This window comes from Ambystoma mexicanum, chromosome 11 (genome assembly GCF_040938575.1).
Source record: "Ambystoma mexicanum isolate Mex_15411 chromosome 11, UKY_AmexF1_1, whole genome shotgun sequence".
NCBI classification, from domain to species: Eukaryota; Metazoa; Chordata; class Amphibia; order Caudata; family Ambystomatidae; genus Ambystoma; species Ambystoma mexicanum.
In genome coordinates, this window is record NC_090934.1 from 303,947,312 (window position 1) to 303,968,814 (window position 21,503).

Here is a 21,503-nt window from a genome sequence, read left to right on the forward strand (position 1 = left end):
ATCGAATCTCATTAAAGTGCATCAACTGTAGGGTTAAAATGTCACACAGATTAATAACGAGGAAACCAGCAATAGAGATAGGCAGGAACGTAAGATGGTTGAAACAATAGGCAGAATGCTGGCCCTGTTACCTAGACACAGTTCTGTGTGGCGATCCCCCCACCTGGGCAACCTGTAAAATAAGGATATATCGCACAAGCCCACTCCATATGTTCAATAGTCTCACTTCTTCCTATTAAGGGTTTACCCCCCCAATGTACCTGGTGGAGTAGAGTTCTCCGACGATCCTTCTTGAGTGACTCCCTTTCAGGCAGGAGCCACAGATCGTCGAGAGGTGTCAGGGAACTTGGCATTCGGTGTTGGGGAATCGACGGCCCTTCTTGAGTGCCCTCCCTTTAAGGCGGGAGTCACGGGTCATCGAACGTCCGACAGGGAACAGGTGGAACTACGACAGGGAAGTGACAGCTTCGTTCCTAGCGGTGCTCGTCGACGACAGAGCGTTGGCGTCCTGCAAGGAAGAGGCGTGCGGGGCACCTCGGTGACGATAGTTCTGGACCGCAAAGAGATGATGGAGAACTGTGGCCCAGCAAGGGCGTCGAGTCGTCGGCGTCTCTGTGGTCCTTAGGTGGCGGGAAACCCACCGGTGGATGCTCCTCGGCGCGTCGACGGTCGGGCCTTCTTCAGCGGGAGACAAGCGGATGACGATGCAGGCGAGAGAGTCCGATGATCACTTGAAGTTCTTAGGCAAACGGGAGCACGGCGGCTCCGGTCGGCGACTGCGGTCGTCGACAGTGGCGGACAACAGTCCGAGTGCTTCTCCTAGAAGTTCTGCAGCAGTCCCCGTATCGGGTTGACAGCCTGTCGTAGGTCTATCTACCAGGGAGCTTTGGCAAAGATCAGCTGTGCACGATGGTCCCTCGTAGCTCGGGAAGAGGGCGCCTTACCAGGTCCTCTCTGGGTCAGTCCTTGGAGGCACAGCAGCTTTCAGATTGTGAAGGAGAGCAACAGCAATTCTTCTCATCCAGCAGGGCTTCAAGGTCAAGCGTCAGTTACTCCAGTTACTCGTCGTAGTGGACTTCAGCTTCTGAACACGATTCCTAGCAGTGAGAGGTCCCCAGATATACTGTTGATTTCCCATTCATTCCGCTGGGTCACACTCAAGCATCCAATCACGACTACGGGCATTCATGCAGGCAGGCAGCCAATCAGGCACACAAGGTATTCAGGCCATTCACTTCTCTCCAGACACTCACAACAAGTTATGTGTATTGGGACAAGTACCGAGCCATTCAACACTCCAAGCTGCATTCATACCGGTTTCGGGCAGAGCTGTCTCAGTCATTGTGTCAACCACCAGATACTAGACATCCACAACACAGAATGCATATTCATCACACACTCTATTCACCCAGGTCCCACCCACAGGAGGTACCCACAACATACATCACCGGGAAGGCTCCAGCTAGTCTGGCCGGGCCTTCACAACAACACCATATATGACATTTCCACCCAACAGCCAGTCAGGGGGAAGGGACAGAGTCAGGGCTTCCCAGGACTTTGGGAAAACAAGGTAATGGGTAATAGAAAGCAAGAAGCCACCGGGGCCATCTTGTTTTCCATCAGGTATCAACTGATCCCAATGGCAGGGCCGGGGTATCCCAAAATGGTGGATACTCCGCACACCTGTCAAATTCAGCATGGAGCTGCCACCAGCCCATACCCTGCTCTGCGGGCCACCCACAGGTGCCCAAAAACATACACTAGGTTGTACCCCCACCCATGGGTGCCATAAGGGTATCCCACGGGTCTGTTCACCAAACCAAAAGAGGGCTGCACCGCCAGGAGTCCCACATGAACTCCTGCGTAGAAAACACGACAGAACACACGATAAAAAGCAGTAAAGGAAAAGGATACGGAGGCCCTGTCCCTCAGAGGCATTTCCAGCATCACAGTATTACCTTTGGTGCAGGCAACAGGCCAGTCTGTCAGAGGGTGAGCCTGATGTTTGCCACTTCCGTTCCACAGCTCCAAACTTGCGTTTCAAGGCAAGTTCAGAGTCATACCAGGTGTTATGCTTGGAAGCATGTTGATCTTCAAGACTGGGGCAAGAAGTTCAAGGGTATTAATAATGGCAAGATATACGTTACTGAGAACAGAGTGAGAAGTAGAGTGTACAGTGGGGGGGTGAAGGTTGAGTTATTATGTGATTTGTGCACATTTCAGCACATTTCCTTAAAACTGAGTGTTATTTTAGCCCTTTAGTTTCTTACATTTTATAAAACTATCACTTGCCAGCCTTGACTCCACCACTAACCATCCATCGCTCCAGCTGCCATTGCCCCACCCAAGAGTTGGAATCCCAAGTACATTTTTAGGTGCCAATATTAAGGCTTCTGAGCCTTATGTTTTGATCCCTCTCTTTTCTTCCCACTGATATGGAAAACCTCCCAGCGATTGGATTCAATGGTAAAATCAGAGCTACCATTAAATCCTATAGGGAGGGGGGTCCCATTTGTGGGGCGGCAGTGCACCTACTAGGGAGATGATGTGGAAGGGGCTTATTGCCATGGCAATGCAAATAGATGGAGGTAACGGGCATAGTGGTGAAATGGGTGTTTACAAGTTAGGTTGTTCACACTATTACATAAGCAGACATAGTAAACAGCATGGTGAAGTGAAGAACGGATGCTATGGGTCTCACTACAAGTAAGCTTGCCGGTACCTTAGTTCCCAGACCGGCCAACTACAAGTTCTGCTCGCGGGTGTCATTACGGCCGCCAGGTCTTTACCAGCACCCGCGAGCAGAGCATGTCGGGCATGTCGGATGCACCGGCACCATTCAGAATGGTGCCTGTGCATCCGACCCCCCCATTCCCATTGAGCCCCATGAGGCTCAAATGGGATTGTGGAGTAAAAGTTCCCGGCCCCTGCCAATGGGGTTATACAGGGTCCGCCAAGGTTGTAATGGCCCTGTATTTCCCCATTGCCAGGGGCAGGAAAAATTCATATGTTTGGCAGCAGCCTGCCGGTTTTACCGGCAAGGCTCCCACCAAACTTGTAATGAGGCCCTGTGTCTATGCTTAATCCAATACTGTGTAAACCCCAACTTGCACACTGTTTAGCATTCAAAGGCATCTCAGTGCATTGCAGCGTGTTATGAGATGGTGATATCACCTGCGCAGAATGAATTGGAATAAAGTCCATATACCCGGTAAATACTTGAGTCCTGAAAAACATGTGCAAGTTAGGGATTGTACAGTATTTCATTAAGCATAGGCATTTTTTTTTTCTTTTTTTTTATATGGTTTATTACAAAAAGAATGAGGAAAATCATACATAGTTTAACAACACATACAACAACTTTACATTATAGTCATCCACATTCCTAAGATAAAGCAGCAGAAAAAGAACTTAAGAAATCTTTCGCAATAGTTCATCATCTGCATTTGCATTAATGCGTCTCCATAGAATAGACATTTTAAACAGACTTGTGTTCACCTTGTGAACCTTTCAAATTTGACAGAGTACTTAAATATTGCCCACAAGTTGTGTGTCCTTAGAGCAGGAAATGCTGGCAATATTTGTGCAATATTCTGATGCCCCGTGCAGTGTCCCTGTGTCCCCCTCCCCTCTCTGATGCCCAGTCTGGTGTCCTTGTGTCCCCCTCCCACTTGATGCCCTGTGCGGTTTTCCTTGCGCCCCCCCTGCCCCTTCTGGTGTCCTTCTGCCCCCACCCCCCTCTGCTGACCCGTGTTGATTTCCTTGTGCCCCCCGGCCCCCTACGATGCCCCGTTCGGTGTCCTTTGTCCACCCCCCCAATGCCCTGTGTGGTGTCCATGCATCCCCTCACCATCCCCCCTCTGTTGCCCCCTGTGTGTCCTCCTTTTCTCCCCTCAAATAACTTATATTGCCCACCCCGCTCTGTTGCCCCCTGTGTGTCTGAAAGTACCACCCTCCCCCCGTGTGTCAAAGTGGCCCCCCTCCCTGCCCCCATTTGTGACTGCATGTATCCACCTCCCTCCCCCCTGTGGGACCGTTATTCCCCCCTCCCTGCCCTCTTGGGTCTGAATGTGACCTACCCACCTTCCCTGCCCCTGCTTGACTGATAGTACCCCCCTCCCACCTCTTGCTCCCTGTTCGACAGAAATGTTGTCCCCCTTACCTCCCACCTTTGTCCTCATGTACCCCGAACCCTGCCAGTTGTGTCTTGTGCCCCCTTACCCCCCTGCATTGTCCTCATGTACCCCGAACCCTGCAAGTTGTGTCTTGTGCCCCCTTACCCCCCTGCATTGTCCTCATGTACCCCTAACCCCGCCAGATGTGTCTGTTGCCCCCTTATCCCCCTGCATTGTCCTCATTTACCCCTAACCCCCAGTTGTGTCTTGTGCCCCCTTACCCCCCTGCATTGTCCTCATGTAACCCTAACCCCGCCCATTCTGTCTTGTGTCCCCTTACCCCCCCTGTATTGTCCTCATGTACCCCTAACCCCGCCAGTTGTGTCTTGTGCCCCCTTACCCCCCTGCATCGTCCTCATGTACCCCTAACCCCGCCCATTGTGTCTTGTGCCCCCTTACACCACCGCCATTCCTCATGGTCCCCCTTACCTCTGCCAGTGTGTCCATGTCACCCCTCGACCCCCCCTCCATTGCCTTCATGTCCGCCTGTGTCCATATCCTCTCCCCTGCCCCCACTACCATTTTGTCCATGTTTACAGGTATCCCCTGACACCCCAGTGTGTCCCCCTACCTCACCCTGTGCCCCTACTTTTTCCAGTCTCACCCCTCACTCCTTGTCCCTCAGGATCATCTCCTCCCCCTCAACACTTCCTGCCTTACTCCTTGCCCCTCCTGTACTCCTCTTTCTCCTTCACCTCTTCCTCCCCTCCCTCCTCTATCAAATTCTGGCACTACCCGAATTACAGTTAGGCATAGTAAGCCATAGCCGTCTGTTTTTGCAGCCTTTCTGCCCCCCCTCTTCCTTTTTCCCTCAGTACTTACTTTTTTCACCTGTCCCTTTGACCATTGATAATAGCTTGTCTGTCTCCCCTTTTTCCCTTCTTGTTTTTAACCCTCTTCTCCCCCCGTACTATTTTGAACAATCGTCAACCTTTTCTAGATAGTCACTTGTTTGTCCATAACCTTACCCCTTCCTCTCCTATACCCCCCTCCCTCCTTCCCCTTCCTCTCGTCACTCTTGCACTGCAACAATTGCCGTCAGGCATAGTAATGCTACTGCTAGTATTGTTCTCCTTTTTTCCTCCCCTGCCTCTCCCTTATTATTTCCATGCACTCGTACTATCTGTTACGAATGATAGTTTTTTTTTCTTCACATTCTGATCTGTTTCAAGGACTTGTTTAAAATGTTTTGTTTTTCTTCCATGTTCCCTCCCTCCTTGAAGCGCTTTGAAACACATTGTGTATAGGCGCTATACACATAAACAATCAATCAATCAATCAATCAAAGCCATCACAGGTAAATCCTTAAAGGGGCACATGATAGCAAAATGTGGGCAAAGACATAACATGTGTACGTGGGCAAATGATAGCAATTTTTTGCTATGTTATCGGGGACAACACCGTCAATATTCGGGCAAAGCCATCATGAGTGTGTTCTTACAGTGGCAATACTGGCATTACGTTTTTACTGTCAATGTTGTAAATATGCAAATCAGTGCAGAAGAGAATCTATCTGCACGAATACTGCATGCTTATGCCTTTGTGGAGTTACCTGTCGCTCGTTGTCTTTGTTTTGTTCGCTGACATACCTTCCGATGGCCCTAACAATGACCAGAAATAATAAGTAACTAGCAATTAAAACAGAAAAATGTTCATGAATGAAATTATTTGGTGCCTACTTGTTTTTCCATTTCGGGCACTGTTGGTTTATATCTGTTTCAGAATACGTAGTTGAGTTTTTCACTGCCTGCTCTGTTGGGCAGAATGGGCTCAACCATCTGAAGCATTCAAGCAGATTTCAGGTGAAACAAGTACCTGGCAAGTGTCTGCTAACAGCTGGCGTGTGGCTGGAGTATCATTAGTCTTGGCCATCAGGGCCTTCTAAACACATTTTCCGAATCGCTGACTTGCTCGCTAGATTGATCCACGCATTAGTTCCAAAACAAGGCATAGAGGGAGCGGAATCGATTCCGGTTAGACCCACGGGGCTGAGAGGGCAGGAAGGCGGAAAACACACCACGAATGCCGCAGTAAGACCCCAAACCATGCTCGGCTTGTGGACAAAGAAGGGTAGGCGTGGGAGAGAGAGTACAAGGGAGAAGGGAGGGCAAAGGAAAAGGCAACTGAGAGCAAGGAAAGGCGAAGAAGAAGACAGCGAGGAAGGAACATTGAGGGAATTGAGGGAGAAAACGAAAAAGAGCAAAACAGTGAAGCAAAGGAGGCAGAACGAGGAGAGAGCAGTAATCGGAAGTCAGCCCAGCTCTCACAGTACTGCATATGCAGTCATGAAATATCACATGCTCCACTCCCCAAGGCTTCATCCCTGGAGAAAGTAAGAATCCATAATGTGTTACAAACTGATTGTTTAATGTAACAGATAAGGTTACATGGCCGTAATTAAGGGAAACGACATCCTCCCAACGTTTGCGGAATTTTAATACTTCTTCCCACCCCTAACTTTGCATGATTGCATTTGTACCTTCGGCAAATCCTGCTCTTAGCGTGTGCATGCTGGGAATTGTATGCCTATACTCACAGCGCGAACAGCAAAACTACAAGTCCTAAAGGTCAAATGTACTATTTGCTGAAAAAGCGTCCTCTTGTCCTGGCACTTCTGATAACATTTTGTGGCATTAGGATTTTGCTAGAGTAAAAATGATGTAAAATGATGTTAAAAAGTAGTTGTCATTTAGGCATGTAAAGGTTTGTTTTCATTTTCATTTTTAAAACACAAGCATTTATTCGTGTAATCCATTGGTACTTTCTAGTTAGTTATTGCTGTTAAATAAATTGAATCTCAAGGCCCTGCTTAGCTCAGTCAAGACAAGAGAAACACTCCTCTTTGAAGCATGCGCCACGGGTTGAACACACCAGCCGTGTATTTTTCTGTTCAGGAATTTGATCTGATTATTGGGAGTAAACTGGGCAGGAGATCCTTCATTTGGAGCCCTGGGTTATCCTCATGACATGGGGCCCTCGGGAGCTCTTTAAGTGCACTGTTTTTGTTTTGCATGCAAAGTGACACTGTGCACCAACCAGTGGTGGAGCACATTTTGGGGCCCCCTATGGGCCATTCGGAGGGGGCCTCACCCCCACAATTTGGCAACAAATCATTGGTCCTGCCACACTCTAGGCCTGCCTAGTTTACTACGATTGTGCAATACGCACGACTGTGCTGCTGCTGGGGTACGGCTCACACTGCACTAGGAGACAGATATAAATATGTGATTTCATGCATTATACAGCACACTTTCTGAGAAAAATTGGCTAAAAGGCCAGAGCATTTGCAATTGTTTTTTAGGGTAACACCAATACATGCAAGTCACCAACAGTGTGCAATAACATTAATGCTTGAATTAATATAATGCTTTGCTATAAAAAAAAATGCCATGCCACAATGAAAACATGCCTGGCTGCACAATGTAGACCAGTATAGACACGTAATAACATATTACAGTAAAGCATGCAGGCCACATTTAGATACACCTAGACTGATTGCACCAAAATGAAATAACACTTATCATGATTATTTTATTACAGATGCCCAGAAAAATATACAATGCCACCTAAATGCCAGTCTAGCTAGGTTATTACACTTAGCAGGACTGCGTTATCAGAGATGCCCAATTATTTAAAAAAAATCAAGCCAAAATAAGAAATGACTAGACTGGCTGCACCAAAATCCCTCTCTAGCCACTAATACCACATATCATGCTTGCTTAGCCTGGACATGGATGACCATTACAATGTAATTACGAGGCCCAACCGCTCCGGAGGGGGCGTAGCCCTGATCTTCCCAGAGTGGATTCCTGCCTCTGTCATTCCTACGCAGGCCTGCTCCTCTTTTGAATGCCTCATCTGCAGGCTCTCTCTCTCCCCCAGCCATTCCCTTACTGTGGCTACTATCTATCGGCCACCTGGTCAGATTTCCTCCTTCCTCTCTAAGTGGGCGGACCTCTCCTCCTCACTCCTGGCCTCGAACAGTCAACCCCTCCTTCTTGGAGACTTCAACATCCAACCGGATGCCTCCTGTCCTCCCTCTGGACTCTTTTGCGACCTCTGCGACTCTCTCTCACTCACTATTCTCCCCTCTGGTCCGAATCACTCTGCAGGGCACACCCTGGATGTTCTGATCTCCTCAGACCTTCCCCTTTCTGTCCCTCCAACCACTCCTCTCTCTTGGAGTGATCACTTTCTCCTTTCCTCCCATCTCACCCTCTCTACCCCACAGGCCAAGCCACTTCCATCACTGCCACCCACCTTCTCGGTCATCCGACCCATGAAGCGTGTATTTTTCGCCACCACCTTTTGACCCCCTGTCCCCCTTTGGCTGACTCTCACCCTGACACAGCCCTCTTCATGCTCCATTCTGCTTTATCTCTGATATTTTTGACATCCTTGCCCCTGTCATGAGGATCTGCCTGAAGCCCAAAGCCAAGTGCAAGTCCTGGTACGACTCAGACCTCGTCACCCTAAAACGCAAGTGCAGGGTGGCTGAGAGGAAATGGTTTGCTTCTTGTGCATCCACTGACAAACTGGCCTGCCGCCTGGTCCAAAGGCAAAACCAGCTCTCTGTCCTCACCAAGACAGGAGCTCATATCCAAGCCCGCATCTCGGCGGCATCTAACAACTCGGCTGAACTCTTTAAAATCTGCAAGGAACTGGCCAATCCTGCTGCAGTCTCTACCTCTTCTGTCCCTTCCTAGGCTCTCTGCACAGCACTGGCTTCTCACTTCATCTCTAAAACTCAGGACATCCTGTCCTCACTCTCCTCCTCTCCGCCCCCTCTCTCTACTCCCTGCTCTTCCTCTGGCCCTGCTGCAGCCACCTCTCCTCCCTCCTTCTCTGTCTTTCCCCTGTTCTCCGCAGACAAGGTTTATAGACAAGTCTGATCTATGAAAGTCTCGTCAAAACAGATTCACCCCTGTTCCTCCAAAACCATCAAGGATCACATTGACACCCTGGCTCCTTCCCTGGCTGACTTCTGCAACCACTCCTTCACCACTGGAGTCTTCCCATCCCCCCTGAAGCACTCCCTTGTGCACCCTCTTCTTAAGAAACCCTCTGCTGATCCCTCATGCCCGTCTAACCATCGCCCAATCTCCATCACTCCCTTCCTGGGCAAGCTCCTGGAGAAACTGGCCATCTCCCAGCTCAATCTCCACATTGAATCTGTTGGTTGTCTTCATGACCATCAGTCTGGCTTCAGAGTTGCCAGAAGCACGGAAGCTCATGAACATCCGTCAAGACCTGCTCTCCAACATCGACTCTAACACCCCCTGTGTCCTCATCCTGCTTGATCTTTCTTCTGTCTTTGACACTGTCAACCATTCCATCCCGCTAAATTGTCTCTGTGATAACCTGGGTATCACCGGTCAGGCCCTGGCATGGCTGACTTCCTTCCTCTATGACCGACCATCCCAGGTCCAACTTGGGTCTTTCCTCTCTGCTATCTTTTTCTCTACCTTTGGTGTCCCCCAGGGGTCTAACCTCTCTCCCTGGCTGTTCAACCAATACCTGAAACTCCTTGCCCACTGCATTGCCGCTCTCTGCCCCAACTTCCAGTGCTATGCGGGTGACACTCTTGGCCACCTCTTCTTTGTCCCTCCTCTCTGACTGTCTGTTTGCTATCCAGGAGTGGTGTGCTGCCAATGACCTCTGCCTTAATGCCAGTACGACTGAGATTCTCCTCATCAGCACACCCACTCCCTCCTTTCCTGTAACCCTCTGGCCGGCCTCTCTTGGTCCTCTTCCTGCTACCACCTGCAAGGCTAAAAACCTTGGGGTCATCTTCGACTCCACACTCTCTTACTCTTTCCACATCTCTGATATCTCTAAGAAGTCACACTACCAGCTGCACCTCCTCAGAGGTATTTTTCCTTTTCTCTCCTTCCCCCCAGAAGTTCACTGTATCCAGAGCTCTGGTTCTCTCTAGGCTGGACTATTGCAACAGCCTCTTTCTAAATCTGCCTGCTTCTACTCTCCGCCCTTTGCAACTCATCCAGAACAGGACTGCAAGACTTGTCCTTGGCCTCAAGCCCAGGGATCATATCTCTCCAGGACTGAAATCTCTGCACTGGCTCCCAGTGGCTGCGAGGATTAAGAAAAAAACATTCTGCATCATCCACAAGGCCTTCTGGAGCCTGGGGCCTCAATACCTTCAACTCTCTCTTCCTAAATATCTTCCTTCTAAAGCTCTTCACTCATCCGCCTCCAACTCCCTCAGGGTCAGTCGCTTTCCAAGCAACGAGTTGGTGGTACATCTCTCTCTTCGGCTGGGGCCTCCCTCTGGAACAGCCGCCCTCCCTCCCTGAAACTTGAGGAGAACCACCTTTGGTTCCTGAAGCACCTCAAAACCTTCCTCTTTGATACTGCTTTCTCTCCCCCTCGCCCCTGCTGAATTCCTGGCTGATACTGAGACTGCACTGGTTACCTGGCCACCCTTCTGATCTCGGGCCCAAGCCCCGCCCGTTGCATTCCTAAACACTGCCTCCCTGGCAACCCCAGAACCCAGGAGCTGTTGTCTGTATCCATACAGTCCCCTCACCAGAACTTTGTCTGCACTCACCCTGCACTTGCCACCTGCTGGCCATTCTTTTAATCATCTTGTTTATTTATTATCCCATGTACTGCACTTACCCCTTCCCCTTTCCCCTGCACTTTTCCTTTTTCTCCCTTCCCTTGCACTTGCGCGATCTGAATGACACCTGGCCAAGTAAGATTGTTGTCTGTCTTCCCTCTGTTTCCCCTCTCTTGCCTCGTCGCGCCTTGAAACACTTGTGTATAGGCACGTTATAAATGCCAAATCATATCATATCGCACAATCCCTGTCCTGCCCCGCCACCCCCACATCCCCTCTACCTTAAACCCCCTACCCCAACCTCCACGTCCCTTTTCCTTGTCCCAGTGCTTACCTATGAGACTCCTTGCCTCATAGGTCAGTACTGAGATGAGGAAGAGTGGGACTAGGAGTACTGAAGATTACAGGTAACTAAGCCAGGCATTACCTCCATGTCGCTCTACCTCATCCCAGTACTTGGGCATGAGGCAAAGTGCCTCATACACAAGTACTGGGACAAAGAAGAATAGGGCAATGAGTAATGAAGATTACTAATAAGAAACCAAGGGATTAAACACAACTTGTGGCACAACACCATTGAGCTGACTGGGCTTCAGCCCCCTCCACCCCCCACACCCATCCCCCTGAAATTTTGGGTAATGTTAACTCGACCTGGCTGACCTACAGAGCCGTTGCCGGACAGAACAGGACACAGATGTTAAACAGCACCTGGGTTTCGCTTTTAACAAAGGCCCAGCAATTACTAACGTAAAACATTTCACTGTTAGTGCTTGTATTCAAATGCATAATTCTTTAGGCAATTGAAATTTTGATGTGGGTTTAGTACTTGCATGTCATGGAAGTGATTGGACGGGTAGAGAGGGGACAGGAGACAGCTTATTCTCACAGCAGTTCATAAGTGGGTGCTTTCAGACTTAAAGGTGAATGTTAACAGCTTGTAACATTGAAGATGCACTAGAATAGTCTTATTAGAAAGCAGAAAGAAGTTAGATGCCCCCACACAAATAAGTTTGCCCATTCCCCACTGACTGTGAAGTTAGCACCTCTCCCAACATTTGAAGAGTTAGCACTCTCTTCGTTGCGCCCCTGAACACAAACACACAAACCATTCACCATACACACACACATGCACACCCAGCCACCCATGCATTTAAGTGTGTACCCTTTCACCATACAGGAACACCCAAGCACCCACCTATACATTTAAGTGTGCACCCTTTCACCATACAGGCACACCAGGCAGCCACCCATACATTTAAGTGTGCACCCTTTCATCATACAGGCACACACACCCAGGGTACCACCCATACATTTAAGTGTGCACCCTTTCACCATCTACTCGAAATGCACACTCAGCCACCCATACTTTTAATTGTGCACCCTTTCACCATACAATCACACAGGCAGCTGGCTATACATTTAAGAGTGCACCCTTTCAAAATACACTCACGCAAGCAGCCATCTATACAGTTAAGTGTGCACCCTTTCACCATACAATGACACAAGAAGCCACCTATACATTTATGTGTGCACCCTTTCACCATACAGACACACCCAGGTAGCCACCCATACATTTAAGTGTGCACCTGTTCACCATACACCCGACATGCACACCCAGGCATCAATACATTTAACTATGCACCCTTTCAGTATACACTCGCACAGGCAGCCACCTATGCATTTAAGTGTGCACCCTTTCACATACACTCACACACACACACACACACACATGTCATGGTGTTGAGGGGAGCCCTATTACTTTAAAAAGGAATGGTTTCTTTTTGAAGTCACTCTGACTTCATAAATAAATTATTTCTGTTAAGGGCCAATCAATAATGGAAATAATTTCTTTATGAAGGCAGAGTGACTTCAAAAATAAACTATTTTTTTTGGTTCCATGTAATAATGTCGCCACAAAAATCTCGCCATGCAAAAATATCGCCGGAAAATGGCAGTTTTTTGTGGCAACATTATTGCATGGAACATGCGGGGGACACCCCCGCAACCCCCAAACTTTTTTTTTCTTTTTTTTCTTTGTTAAATTTTTTTTTTGCCCTTGTCCCCATATATATGGTCACCCATATAATATCGCTGCAACCTTTTCCCGGCGATATTATTTACAGCGACCATATATATGGGGATAATATTACCTGATACCTTATTTTTGAAGTCATAGAGCTCCCCAACCCCGTGTCATGGGGTGGGGCGAACTCTCGGACTTCAAAAACAAATAATAGTAACAGAAATCATTTCTTCATGAAGGCAGAGTGACTACAAAAAGAAATTGAGTTTTTTTTAAAAAAAAATACTTTTTTTAAAGTCCAAGGGCCCCCTCCCCCCCATGTTACGCCAGTGGAACCACCCCACATGTAAAGGGACCAGGGTGGCTGTTTGCAGGGTAAATCTGTTGTCTAAATGATGCTGCCATGAAATTGGACCCTACACGGCTGTCTAACAGTGGCTTACCATACAACAGTTACATATCCGGTACTGGTAAGTCTGTTCTTTACCCATTATATTTATGGTTGGAGAAGCAAATCGACAAGTATGGTAAGAAAAGGGATAATGTATTACTGAACCACTTTTCATACATGACGTAGGGCACCTCATATGCCTCCCATATCCCGCTTCCTTGTTCCAGTCTTTAATGATCAGGGGATTTCCAACTCGCAACTGGTGTTACCACAAACACAAGAATTTTACTTTATACCCCACCTAAGATAACCCCTCCTCCGGGTGACATAAGAGGAGGCTTTACTAAAGTTATAGAACCCGATAATGGGGGGCATTACAGGTCAGGTAATGCCCCTGGGGTGAGAGTTATAAGCCTGAGTGAAGCAGGAGGGGCTTTAACTTAATGCATCCCGCTGAGGGTTGTATTGCTATTATTACCCCACACGTTGTTTTTCTCGAGTAGAGAAACTGCTTTGAAACTGTTTCTCAACTCGAGAAAATAAAAGCAAATAAAATGGCCGCCAGCTATCAGGGAGAAGGGACTATTGATAGTCCCTTCTCCCTTTCCACAGTGACCTGTAAAATCGTAGGAAAAAAAGTGAAACAAAATGGCCACCATGGAATGGGGGAAGCGACTGCACGTAGTCCCTTTTCCTTTACCATATTCCCCACTCGCACATCGGGAACAATCAGCGAGGAACACGGCCACAGCAGGTAACTCTATGTGGGTCTGGTAAGGCCACGGCGAGGGCCAATCAGATCATTTATAACAATCTGATTCTCCCTCGCCAGGTACTAATCAATGGTGAAAGTGAACTATTAATCCTTGGCATGCCACCTTACCACTTATTTATTTTTTGTTGTAATGCTCAGTTTTTGTTCATTGAGAGTTGTGTTGCTGCTTTTCTAGGGCCCCTTAACTTTTTGCTTTCCCCTTCTTTTTTAGATTCCTGACCTATTATTGTGGCCAGAGGGACTTCTAATGAATTCCCCCTGCCAATGCAACCATTTTGACTCCCATAGACAATATCGCTCCATGGATGCCCAAAAAGATTCAGAAACCCGGGGTGCTTTCTATGTTCCCAATTATGGCCCTAGAGTGGCAATATCACCCTACATTGCTTTCATAGAGCATGAATATGGCAGCTGCAGTTTAGTGGCATTTCACCAGGGGTGAAAGACTATTTACTGCATTAGTAGCCACATGTAGATTTTTGTTGGCCATTGGGGTACCGCACTATCATTTTAAGTCCTGGTCTCTGCCATTTTGTTTTAGTGACCTTTCTGACACTGGGAAAAAACCATGAGGCAGGCCACGTTGATTTGCACACATGGGCTCATTGTAAGCCCAGCCTTACACCCTTTATATTTGTTTGAACTAGTTTGGACCATTTCCTGTCCCCAGCTGCCTATTTTTGATCGTGTGGGTGTGGTCTGATGTGATTGACATTTTTGGGAGTCAGCCAGATTGACTGAATGCCTAACCCTTTTCTTAAACCCATAGTGTGATTGGTGGACTTGCCTAAGCTAGCCACTGTCTGAGTAGATATGTCTAGGGAGACCACGAGTCTACATTCAATCCTGAACACTTGTTCGTGGAAGGCATGTAGTATTGTTACTTGTTCAAAGATGCCCACTGTTTTTGATGATTCGTTTTAAAGAATAGATTTGGCCATTCTACTGGAACCTTTTTGGCTGCAGGATCTCATTCTGGAAGTTCCCTCGTCCTCCTGATGGCTCACCATGCTGGGTGGGCCAGGTCTTCCATGTGGGACTGCCTTCAGGCCATTTTACTGCTGACTTACTGTTTTACTGCCTTGGTCGTCCCACCTTGGTGTTGGAAGGTGCCTTCACCTGAAAGGGTATTGAGACCCAAATACCTTACCTGATCTGTTCTACTGGGCCATCCTGCGTCATCTCCGCCCTAGTCTTCCTCGTGGGACCGCTTCTTTCTGGTGGGATGCCTTCCTTTGTTTGTCCTGCTTTGTGGGTTCTCCTTCCTTTCTGGAGTCATCCTCACTGTTGCTTATCCTCCTCGCTTGAGGATACCAATACGAGGAAGTACAATTATTCTATTTAGTTGTGTGGCTGATCATTGGTATGGGGTTCACGTCCATGACACTTTGGATCCTGTAAAATGCACCTGAAGACTTGTACTCACAAGGTTGTTTGGCGCTTTGTATTGAGACTTTTCAGGAATCATTGCTGTGAGTACATACCTCTGGTTTGGTGGGTTACTCCTGACACATACCCTCCAGCGTCCCCGCGATCTGTGGTAAAGCATTTTTCAGACAGACTTTAGCCACATTTTCCAATTGACTTCCATTGGGGCTGATTCCTGCTGTGCTGCACCTCTTCGCTGGGCTATTGATTCTCGAACTTTCCTCAAGATCTCTTCTTTAGTCCTTAGAGACTGCTTTAGCAATTTAATTGGATTCACCTGAAAAGCAAGGCAACACAGCCTCCCTGAAGAGTGTTGGGAAACGAAAGCGCTAGGAGGAGGAGAACAGCAGCACAAATGCAGCAGAAGCGATCCAACCCTGTGAACATTTTGGCAACAATTGGGATCTAACCCAGTGAACTGGACACTTTTGGGATTTAACCCAGTTATATATTTTTTCTTTCTTCAGGTAGTATATTGGCCAGGAATTGGAGTGCGCGCCTAACCCCCTCTTTTTTACATGTACTAATGGGTTGGGTTTCTTCAGGCAACCCCATCCTATGGAGTCATGGAATGGGAAGTTATTGTAATATCCTGGTAACACGAGGATATCGGGTGGCGGAAACAGTACGGTAGTTCCCCAGTATCCCGGCAGAAGTACCGGTGGGATACCGGGGAACTCATAATGAGCCCAGGTCTTGCTCTGTAGGTATTGACCGGATGGTGTTTCCTATCCAGCAAATACCTCTGGGCTTTTTCCTAACCCTCTTCCTTAAGGGGGGCCGGCAACCCCGAAGTATTTGGTTGAGAACCCTTTCCCTCCCACACTCTGTCTTAAGCTCTCATGAAGGAGAGTGCTCCCCTTCTAACAGTTATCCACCCCACACTTAACTGAGGCTCTCAGCAAGCAACACCTTCCCCCTCGTTCGGTCCCTTCAGGTTCATTTGTTGTTTTCCCTGCACACCATGCTCCCTACCCACCCTCTTCTCGCCCACACACCACCCACTCACCACCCACATCCAAAGCCCAGCTCACTGTACCGACTTTTCATTTGTACTGCCTTTGCATTGTGGTGTAGACCTATGATGCAAAGGCTTTGCAGTGAAGACCTGGGCTACGAAAGGCAGTGCAGGAAAGCCATTCCGCAAGGAATACAGATCTTTAAAATTGAATGCAATTAAATAGGCGGATTAATACATTATAAATGCATTAGGCTATGCTGCCAGTTGGAATGTCAAGTGCTAGGAAAGACACGTGAAGCGTGAGAAATTGTCAAACTTACTGAAACAATACATGCTTCCAGATTTCAATACAGATGATGGGCATTATTACAAGTTTGTCCGGTCCGGAAATATGGGTGCCGGTAGCAACGTACTGGAACCCTTTCTGGACCGCCAAACTAATAGTCTGCCGCTAGGGGCACGGAACCCCCGGTAGGCCTGACCTGTCGGGAATTCAGGTCCCTACCGGCAGGCTTTTCACTGAAGTACCGGCACTGTTACTAATGGTGCCTGTGCTTCAGGTTTCGTATATCCCGGAGGCACCGGAATGTCAGGCAGCGGAAACCGTGTTACGGGGTCGGCGGTAGCCCACCGCCTACTGGCATGTTTTACCTCCGACACCGTAATGAGGCCTGATGAACTGCTATATTTTGATAATAAAATGAGACCCCTCGTGTAAAAGAATGTTCCCAGATTAAATGGGTGCAGACAGTTGTTGACACTTCATTCCTTTGGATTGTGCTTCCCAGTCCGATGTTCATAGGGAGAGGATGGCAAGGCAGAGCACCAGGCGTACGGGATAGCAGCAGACATGTAATGGAATCAACAGCTGAATGGGTGACAGCGGCGATAAGGTATGAGCGGCTCCAGATGCCCTCTCAGGATTGGTGCCCAGGAGAAATGCTATGGCCAGACCTGCTGCCCAGCCACCACAGATAACTAAGATTGTAAGCTCACATCGCACTGCCTGTGAGGCCCATTGATAAGTTCATGCCCTTGGTTAGGTAGAGTAATTTGGTGTTTATACACCTGTGCTGCTTTCTAACATCAAACAATATTCAAAGGTACATTTCAGTTTGGGCTTTTCTTCCACATGTGCAGTCTTGTTTGGTCAAGTGTGCCATCTCTGAGATTAGGTTTAAACAATCCCCACACTAGTTATGATGTGTATATTGGCATCATTCCAGAATAATATTATTGTTGCCGCTTCTAATTTGTAACCTTGTGCTCATTCGGAAAGTGAAAACAATCCGACGCGAGCAGGTTGCAGATTCCAGGCCTTCTCTTATAAACCAGCATCATGAATGAAAGAATGAATGAACGCTCCTGACCGCTATGGGTTTCTATAGCACAAAGTGGGTAGGGGGTGGAGCTTTTGGGCACTATGACACTGTAAATTATAAATTCAAATGGGAGTGATTTTTCAAATAGAGAGATTACAGTCCGGATGCTACCTCGTATGTTCCCCATGTGTGCAACATGGCAAGTTTCTGTGTATGTTATCATGCAAGGTTCTTGGTGACAAAATAGTGTCAGTATGTTGCAGCAGAGGTTCATAAATTAAATAATATGTCACTTCCTTTGCATTCTGGTACTTGTAGTATTGCTCTCCCGATTACGTAGTTTTTCACCCAGCCCATCTCATGAGGGTTATCTTGGCTCATTCTTGTCTTTGTATTTAATAGGTCTGTTCTTGTGGAGCAATGTAAGCCCATAAATGCAACAGAAATACCATCCAAAAAGCTATGACCCTCATGGCATGTCCTAGGAACAAACAGTGAAGGATCATTTGTTCACAACTCAGGCTCACAGTACATACAATCTACATGAGATGTATTCTGTGCCATGTGACAGAAATGTGCTATTTACCTTATAATAAAACTCAAATAATACATTGTTCTATTAGTAAATACGCTAAACCTCTCATGTGATTTGAAATTAACATTTTGTTAATCATACTAAATACAAATACATCTTTACCACATCCACCCGTGCCTTGCAACGGCTGGACTCCATCCACTGGCCACCCTCATGGGGTCACCCTCCCCACATGTCATCTTAGAGGGACAGCTGAACCTTCCCACTCCTCTGCCTTCCACAAAGACATGGAAACGTGGCCGTTTACCTAAGCCATGCACCCATACTAGCATTTACCAGCATTACTGTCCGTTCTCTCTGTTCGCATGTATGTGGCCATGTAATTATGTTAACATTGTCTTACCTCAGTATCAGCGTACAGCAAGGCTTAAGTGACTCGCATCAGCGCAAATGCCTCTTTTGGCTGGGGCTTATCGCGCTGCTTGGTTTGTCCGCTGGCTCCTTTTTGCTGAAGCCTCGCCACTCGAGGTTCTCAGGGATACCCAGCTATATATATGCTGTGCCCTTTGTACTTTTTTCTTTTTTTACTTTTGTTCCTTTTGTTCCTCGTTTTCTTTCATTTCTGTTAGGTGCTTCATTGCCTCTTCCTCCCTCATTCTCCCATCCTAGACCCTATTAGGTCACCACACTCCAAAAAAGATAAAATATCCGGGTCTCTGTCAGTTGAACCTACGGGCTGGATATGTGCCCTCTGCACCTTATTGTATCAGACCTCTCTGGTCCGGCTGACTCTAATCCTACTGACACCCCTGGGAGTCGAAGCATGTGATACCCTCCCAGTCCCAAATATCCTGGAGCAACTCTTAATTAAGACAAGCATGATTGTTGACACTCGTTTACCTCAATATACAGAAATGTGATGATTTGATGTGCTAGCTGATCCAATTCTATCTTGTAATGTGTATTCCATCAATGGGAGATCCACTAAATCAGTTTCAGGCTGCCCAATTCACATAACACCCAGAGGGATGCATTCATCCTGCCCCAATCACTCAAAGCATGGAGCAGTGTCGGAATCTAGCTGGGCCTTCATTAACAACCGTTCTGTCCTGTGTCATCCAGTTGGATTTTTTACCAATTACTAAACTGTGTTCAAAGATTACTCTGGACCTATTTTATCAGTACAGTGCCGGCAGACTATAAAATACTTATGCCTCATAGACATAGACATGTTCTTTAAAAGTGCCTTTGCTTGTACACTATTCTCCTGCCTTCATATCCTTGACTGTGATGTTCTAGGCCTGCGCTGCAACAGTTTGTCACCATTACCAGTGCAAATCTTGATTATCTGTCATCGCTCTCAATAACCGGCCAGCTTCTTCCATCATCTTATGGAACTGAGAACCGCTTCCTCGCTAATGATCCTAGGTAATTTTAATTTGGACTTAATGAATTGAGGGATCCACAAATCTCAGATATCTATTCTTGGATTTCTGATATTGGTTTCTCCTTTACTAACACTCCTCACACTCATAAAATGGGCCAAAAACTGGACTCGGTTATTTCCAGGAACATCTCATTACACAGGTTGGACAAACTCTCTATTGATTGGTCAGACCATGTAACTTTTTATTTACCCTTCCCACACGTTCACTCTGCCCCACCTTCTGAAGCTCCCATTATAATTACCTCTCTAAATGACAGTAAACGTAACCCTTTTATGGCCATCGTAGAGTCAAAAGTGGAGACCAAAGCCGATGTTAAGTGCTTAATAGATACCTATAATCCCACCTTGACTCAAGTAATTTACTCCATTGTGCCACTTCTTACTAAGACCATCAAAGCTAAGCACATATGCAATAAATGGTTCTCATCAGACCATAGGGATCTCAGGAATTCGCTCTGTCGTATTCAAGGCAAATCGAGGTAAAATCCTGCTCAGGTGATATGTAGAGTAGAGTACCCCTGCCCCCCCTTCCTGGTGAAGGAATGTGTATTATAATTGGTTATTTATAAATATGTAGAACTCTTGTCTCCTCTGATTAATACATTTATCAGTGCCTTTTTTCCCCAAAGTAATCTCCCAGAGCTCCTGAAACAAACTTAGGTGACCTCCTCTTGAAGAAACCTGGGCTCAACCCAGAAGATTGTGCCAGTTATTGACCCATGACCACTGTTGCTACACATCAATTTCAAGCTCATATTGAAAAGCTCTCCTTGTTAGGCGACTTTAGTCAGAGTTCCAACCATACAGAAGTGCAGAGATAGCCCTGATGAGTATCCAAGATTCACTATTACATATTATGGACCAGTGCCAAGAGGGTTTGATGCTCCTGGACATCTAGGAGGTTTTGACACGATCAACCATATCATTTTATTCCAGCGGGTCATGGAGGTCGCATGAACATGTACCAACTTGGCCAACTGGATTGTCTCCTTTCTTGCTAAGAGAACCTCATGTGTTACTGTTACAATCATGTGTCTTAGACCGAACTAGTGGAATGCGGTATACTCCAGTGATCATGCATTTCCCCTATCCGGTTTAATATCTACCTTGAAACACTTCATGCCAGCCTTGTAGATCATGGGGTCATGTTCCAGAACTATGCCGATGACATCCAACTAGTGTTCCAACTCGACCCTGATCCAGTTACCAAATTGCATTGCATCCAGAATGTCTATGCCATCATTGAACGCTGGATGTCAGCAAATTGGTTGGGGCTAAATGGAGATAGGATTGAGATTTTATTGGTAGCCCCTTCCTCCAAATTGGTAAGGCTCTTAACACCTACCCATATTTCACTGTTGCTGGCCATGACATCAGAACGCAAACCCAAGTAAAAACTTTAGTGGTGCTGATGGACTCTGTCCTTTCATCTATTGTTCATATGAATACAGTCACTAGTTCCCCACATTTTCAGTTGATGTCCTTGAGAAGATTCACCCTTTCCTCTCAGAAAAAGAGGAAAGCCCCTATTGCATGTGCTATAGTCAGTGCCCACATGGACTATTGCAACGCCCTACATGCAGGGGCTACAAACTTGGTGGTACAGAAAATTCAAGTAGTCCAGAATAGGGCTGCTCATATCTTGACAGGCTCCCTTAGGCGAGATCACATAGCTCCATTCATTAAATAACTTCACTGGCTTATGGTAAAATCCCAAATCAAGTTTAAGCTCTTGATTACAGCCCATGAAGCCCTTTCTGGTTGGGCCGGCCATTACAGCAAGAAGCACCTCAGATGGTTCTCATCATCCAGGCCCTGAAGAACGATTCCGCATGTTCAGAGGTTTTGGTCGATCTTGCCCTATCA